Genomic DNA, 7,381 nt, shown 5'->3' with positions numbered 1-7,381 from the left:
AAAATGTCAGTTGTCCTCCACTCATTCATAGGCATCAGCTTACTACCTTCCAGATTATTAAGGAGAGTTTAATAAAAGAAAGTATAATAAAAGAAAATGTGGATGTTTTCATCAACGCTGTTGCAATCCATCTTTATTTGATATAGAAACCATAGGAACCCCAAATTTGATAGTGCTTACAAATTCTACCTGAGCACATTTTCCCCAGTGATCTTTCATGTGGTTCATTTTGTGGAAAATAAATTAAAATCGATTAGAATAACATGCCATTGGCTGGTCTGGTTTTACTCATGTGTCACAAAAGTGCAGAAGCAGAAACTGAAGCGTAGCTGTGCTGTTTGTTCTCACCTCTCAGTGGTAGCTGTCTGCGTCTTTTGACTGGACAACCCACTAAAATTTCAAAGGGTTATTTAAGCATAACCAAATGCCTTCCATTAAACATCTGTGTTAGAGACTTGACTCACACTGTCTCTTTTCCAAAGGTGCATGGAAGAATTTGTCTTTGGTGTTGTTCATGGAGTATGTTTCAGTCTCCTTTCCTATCAGAGACTTAAAAAGTTGAACTTTTACAGTATAAACATTACTTGCTTCATGTAACTAAATCATATGTCTCAGTATCAGGCTTCTGTTTTCTGTACACGCACGCACACACTCACGCAGAGTGAGAGAGAGAGGAAGAGAGAGAGAGAGAACATATAAAAGAATAAGCAAGATTGTGAGAAAGAGGAAAAGAATAGAGATAAGAAAAACAAAACAGAACAAAAGTGTGCACATATTCCACATCTATTCTCCAGGCTGCATGTCTAAATGATGTATGTCATTTAATCATTATAAAGATCTTATGAACCAGGTGTGGTAAGTCATTTCAGTAATTCCACTGCTCAAGGATGGTGAGCCAAGAAGATGAAGGACAGCCTGGGCATCCTAGGATGAGACCCTGTCCTAAAATGAAGAGAGGTATCTGAGATAATGGCTCAGTGGGTAAAGTTCCTGATGCAAAATCATGAGGACTTGAGTTCAAATATCTAACACCTACATAAGATAAAGCAGTGCTTCTCTAAAACCCCAATGCTTAGGTAACTGAGGCAGGCAGATTCTTGAAACTTGGTGCTCATCCAGAGCTCTGATTCTGCTCCTAAAAAGGGTGGGGTGGAAAGTAATACAGGAATACACGAATGTTGGCCTATGAAATTCACATAAGCATGCACTCAAGTTATACAAATACAGACACACACACACACACACACACACACACACACACACACACACGCAATCTTTTTTAAAAGGCTTCTTTCTCTTTTGGAGATCAGGAAATGAAAATAAAATTTGCTCACCTGCTAAACAGCAGGAACAAAATTCAGACCAAGATCTACCCTTCATGTTTGTTTCTGTTTTAAAAGCAAGTTGTTCTCCAAATTTCTTTCTTAGGGGGTAAAATAAACAGCTACATTTTTATACTTTCAGACTCTAACTCTTCCACAAACCTTGGGTGTACCCATGTGAACAGGATTTCAGTTTTAGAGCTTCAGTCACATCCAGTGGAACAAAAAAGCATAACAATAAAAATTATTTTCATTTGAACAAAGAAACTGCTTTTATTTTACATTTTAATAAAACTTTATTTAGAGGCACTGAGATTTTTATTGAATATTTTTTTTATTTACATTTTAAATATTATCTTTTTTTGAGTTTGCCCTCCGGAATCTTCCTATCCCATTCTCCTTCCCTCTGCCTCTATGAGTGTATTTGTTCACCCAGTCACTCATTCTTTCCCACCTCCTCTCCCTGTCATTCCCCTACACTGGGGTATCAAGGCTTCACAAGACCAAGGCCCTCCCCTCCCACTGATGCCCAATAAGGCCATCCTCTGCTACATATGTGGCTGGAGCCATGGGTCACCTTATGTGTAGTCTTTGGTTGACGGTTAAGTCCATGGAAGCTCTGGGGGGTTCTGGTTGACTGATATTGTTGTTCTTCCTGTGGGGTTGCAAACCCCTTCAGCTCCTGCAGGCCTTTCTCTAACTCCTCCATTGGTGAGCCAGTTCTCAGTCCAATGGTTGGCTGTGAGCAGCCCTGTTTGTTGGGCTCTGACAGAGCCTCTCGGGAGACAGCTCCCTGCTAGAACCTCCAAACAAGCTTGCAAGAAACTATTTTTGAAATAAAGTTAGTTGTGTATATAGTAAAACCAACTCCCCCCAAAAGATTTACAAATTCTTAGTCAAGGTAAAGAGAAAAATATACTTACAATACATATACAGAAACAACAACTCATACCAGGATCACATAAATAGTTCTTACATATCAATGAGAAAAAAAAATGTACTACATAGTAGAAAAATGACCAAAATTTTTAAATAGGTACTTGATTTGGTAGTTATAAAATATACTATCTAACCCAAATGGGGTATAACATGAAAACTTCCTCCTTGAGGACTATACATGCTTCTAAGGGAGGGAGACAGTCGATTGTCCTATCAAGCTGTGATACCTATGAACCGGAACAATGACCAGCGTGACAAAATGTCATGATAGGAACAATAGTGGTGTAATCATGGCATGTTCAACAGGAGGGTAATCATACTAGGAAATTAGCCATATACCCGGGGCCAGTGAGGTCATAGATCTTAGAGAACCCTCGCCTTTTACTTTACTAACAATTATAAGCATAATTCCTAACTGCACCTAAATACTTATTCTTATTTCCATAAGTAAATGTAGCTCTCACCCACTCAGAGAAATTTCTCTTGCTAGGTGTGGTATTTCATGCCTTTAGTCCTGTCATTTGGCTTCCATACTGAGCTCCAGAACATCCAAGAGAGAATAGAGAGACCCACTCAGCAGCCAACAAGTTTATAACTAGCAGGTGACCTTCCTGAGATGTTCTGGATTACAAAGAAAACTATGACAGAGCTCTGGTAGGCAGAAAGGATGGCTTGACACAGTTCCTGCCCATGGAACAGAGCTAACAGAGTGTGGGCCTCTATGCATGTTGACAGTTGCTTGCACATGAGGTTTGTACAAAAATGTACATATATTTATGTTTCTCCTTCAGGGAATGCTCTCCCTGTTAAGGTTAATGACTCCATGATAACTAGGAGCAACATGACTCCAGGAAGCAAAAATGTGTCTCTGTGATGCTTAAGACATTTAGTATAGCCCTTAAGGCTGTGGAAAAGAACTCTAAAAAAAAGAGTTCAAAAATGTATAAACAGAATTTCTTAACTACACAAAATGTAAGGATACAGTATGAATTATAAGAAGGGCTTCATAGACCTAAAATACAGAGGCAGCTTGTCAGAAAGATATTAAGGAAGGAGATAAAGGAATTAGGGAGTGGTAATCTCAGAAAAAGATCCCACTCAGTTAACTTAATTTCTATGCTTACAAAGACAGACAGATCTTTGAATTCATTTGTCATTTTAAAAAATATAGTATACTTGGTGTCTTCTTCTAAGAAGCAAGGGGCTAAAGTCCTAAAATGCTGATTCATGGAATAATCAAAAAGGAACCTGGGTAAATAAATGAATCAATATGTAAATAAAAGTGTGGGCCCTTGGTCTGCAAGAAATGAGTTATCTAGAGAACTATTGAAGGTGTTTTTTAGAATTTATCTGGTGGGCTTTCTGACTTTGGTCAGAAAACTCAATAATTTTTCTAGCAGGTTTTCTGACAGAGAACCTATGAGCTATCCAGAGAGCTTATAGATGGTTTTTTACTAGCAAGAGAGAGCAGTGTCTAGCAGAGAGCCATCTTGAGTACACAGGTGTCTAGGAAACCATCTTGAGCAGACTACAGAGTTTCCAGCTGTACCTCTGATTAACTTCTGGTAGTTCTTTCACTGATCCCAAACCACTTTCCCACAGAAACCCTCTCCAAGATGAGGCTGCTCTATGGCGGGGGGAAAAGAAGAAAAGAAAAACAAACTCTTTGCAACAAACAAGACCATTACAGAAAAGTATAACTGGTCATAGTACAGAAAATAATCAGTGATGTGGGTATCCAGACTCAGTGACGACACCTACAACCCAGCCTCAGTGAATACACCTACAACCCAGCCTCAGTGAATACACCTACAACCCAGCCTCAGTGAATACACCTACAACTCAGCCTCAGTGAATACACCTACACTCAGTGAAGAGACCTACAACCCAGCCTCAGTGAAGACACCTACACTCAGTGAATACATCTACAACCCAGCCTCAGTGAATACACCTACACTCAGTGAAGACACCTACAACCCAGCCTCAGTGAATACACCTACACTCAGTGAATACACCTACACTCAGTGAATACACCTACACTCAGTGAATACACCTACACTCAGTGAAGACACCTACACTCAGTGAATACACCTACACTCGGTGAATACACCTACAACCCAGCTCCAGCACCTAAGGCTCAGACAGCATCACATAAAGGGCATGGAAATTTTTTGAGATACAGATAATGAGAATGTCTACTGTGGTATTGTCTCTCCTGTAAATGTCAGAGAAGCTTTGCCCATGATACCTCAGCAATATGGTTCCCTAAACAAGTCCTGACAGGGAGAACACTAGTAGACATTCTTACATGGTAGGAGGAGCCATCACAGAGCTCTACTCCTAAACAAATAACTATAGACAACTAAAGATTGCTGAGAACCGGAGAAATAGTCTTCCTGAGGTATAAGCATCCTGATTTATTAGTCAATTGTTTAGATTTCAAGTATATACATATATATAGTAAGCAGATATAACAGGTCATATATGCACATATATATATACATATATATATGAACAATAGTGATTAAAGAGGCCATGAATTTGAGGTGAAGAGTAAAGGGACAAGAGAACATAGAAGGAGTTGGAGTGTAAAAAATTGTGTAATTATATTTTAATTTCAAAGAATAATTTTTTTCACACGAATACTAACATTTAATCATGTTTTCAAAGTGCAAGCCTGAAAACTTGCAAGTAAACATTGAAGAAGCCACGTTTAGGACTTTCTATCTTGTTCCTTGCCCCGACTTTTGCTCCTGTGTTTACATGACTTTCGATCTCGGCTTTTTGACTGTCTTCGATCCCGACTACGAGATTTGTGTTTTCTTTCTGATCTGTCATGGATTCTGCTTCTCCGTCTCTACTCCATGATCTTTTGTGGTCCTGAGACCTGCTGTATCTCCGGTCGGAAGTTCAGCTTGAGTTTCTACTCCATGAACGACTTTTCTTTCTCCTTTCTCTGTCACGAGCTCTTTCTTTTTCTCTTTCTTCCTCTTCTCTTCGTCTTTTTCTTTCCCATTCTTCCCTACTCTCTCCCACCCTTGTACCCTTTCCTCTCTTTCTTGCTTCTTCTTCTTCTTCTTCTTCTTCTTCTTCTTCTTCTTCTTCTTCTTCTTCTTCTTCTTCTTCTTCTTCTTCTTCTTCTTCTTCTTCTTCGAGACACTCATATCCATCAGGTTCTTCTGTTTTTTTCTTAACTTTTCTTTCAATTCTTCCACAGTGGATTTAATTTTGGCATAGCTCATGTGTTGCTTCCCCATCAAATGGTCATCTGCCCGGGACTGGGCATCTCTTACTATCAAAAAGGCTCGACACACTCCACAAACTTCCATCTGTTTTTCTTGGGCAGCAAAACTTTCTATAGTGGAGTTTGTTGATCTTAGCAGTTACTCTGTTCCTTTAACTGCTCAACCAATTTCAGCGTCCTCTGGGTTTCTACTCTCCTTCAGATCCTAACTCTTCAGTCTGCTGTAGAAGCACATCAGTTTTGTCTGTCAGAACCTGATTGTTGGACCAGCAGCCCCAGAAGACTGCTGATTTGAGATAATGCCAAACGAGCATGACCCCGTCTAATTCTACACTCGACCCTGGTAAATAAACTCTTTAAGTATCGCAAAAAATCTCTCTCATAGCCACCTTTAATAAAACGAGAACTCCTCTCATACTGCTTTCTTAGATTTTCATCATAAAATTTTCCACATAAACCTTTAATCCCAGCACTCCAGAGTTTCAGTAACTCTTGAGTTTTCAGCTAACATGGTCTACATAGCAAGTTCCAGGACACCTAGGACTACATGGAAACTCTGTCAATATCAGAACAGTATTTATGAACAATTCCGCAGAACAAAAACCACAAAGATAATATTTACAAACTCTTTCGTGGTCCCACCGCATGTTGCTGCGCTTCTCATCTGGGGCGAGGTTTCAGTCCCGGCCCATTAACTCACCCAACAATTCCCCGGCTGAAATCATGGTGCTTCCTCCAGGCCGCTGCTCACACAAGCCCTAGCATCCACCAACGAAAAGCACCAGCACCTAGGTTGCCAAGCCAACCCCTCGGCCTACTTTCAAGCCGAGAAGCCTCTTCCAAATAGGAGCCAATAAGACAAATACAAAAAATAAATGTAAAAGAGATAAAAATAAAATGTAAGAGTCCTCTGGAGCAGGCAGAGCTACCCTGAGCAGCCTGCTATCTAAGGGGAACCTCGATTCTCCCATCACCTCTCCACTCATCTTCATCAGAACTGTGGATCCTGAATCAGAAAGGTAAGTTTCTATTCCCCTACTGATCTATCCTGCTCTGTGAGTCCTCTAGGGTAAGCCAAGCTAACCTGAGCAGTCTGCTATCCCAGGAGGACCTCTGGTCTCCTACCATCTCTCAGGCCACTTTAGAGTTGCCTTGATCATGACTTCTTTTCATAGCAATAAAACCCTAAGAGAGATACCAAGAAAAGACCTAGCCTAAGAATAATAGGAATAGAAAAAGGTAAAGAGTCTCAGTTCCAAGGCCAAACAATATTTTCAACAAAATCATAGAAGAAAACTTTCTCAACCTAAAGAAAGAGATCCCTATAAATATTTGAGAGGATTATAGAGCATCAATTAGACTGGAACAGAAAAAAAAATTCTCTTAGCATATAATATTCAAAATACAAAATGTATAGAACAAAGAATATTAGAAAAAGCAAAGGAAGAAGACATAGTAATATACCAAGGCAGACCTATCAGAATTTCACCCAACTTCTGAATAGAAACTCTAAATGCTTCTATTTAGAGCCAAGACAGACATCTTGCAACCTCTAAAGAACAACAGATGCCAACTTAAAGTACTATACTAAGCAAAACTTTCAATCACTATAGATAAAAAAAATTTAAGACAATCCAAATTTAAGCAATATCTATCCACCAATTCAGCCCTACAAAAAATATGAGAAAGAAAACTCCAACCCAAAAAAGATAATTACATTCAAGAAAACATAGGAAATAACTAATTCTATACCAGCAAAAATAAGGGAATCACTCAGAAAACAAATATACACTAATATCACCAACATCAAAATAGCAGGAAATAATAGTCACTGGTCATTAATATCTCTCACCATCAATGAACTCAATTCTCCAAT

The 7,381-nt window shown here is 39.2% G+C and overlaps 1 pseudogene across 1 annotated transcript; it reads right to left on the bottom strand.

Annotated features, from left to right (window-relative positions):
* Positions 1-295: 295 nt before the first annotated feature.
* Positions 296-6,230, bottom strand: LOC308438108 (luc7-like protein 3; annotated as a pseudogene). The gene is made up of 3 exons: positions 6,053-6,230; positions 5,306-5,963; positions 296-390 (listed from the first exon to the last, which is right to left on the bottom strand). The product of its transcript is annotated as a luc7-like protein 3 (transcript).
* Between the last annotated feature and the right edge of the window lie 1,151 nt (positions 6,231-7,381).

The sequence above is a fragment of the Micromys minutus genome (assembly GCF_963924665.1).
Source record: "Micromys minutus genome assembly, chromosome: 27".
In the NCBI taxonomy this organism is placed as follows: domain Eukaryota; kingdom Metazoa; phylum Chordata; class Mammalia; order Rodentia; family Muridae; genus Micromys; species Micromys minutus.
This window is presented reverse-complemented; position numbering and strand designations above follow the sequence as displayed.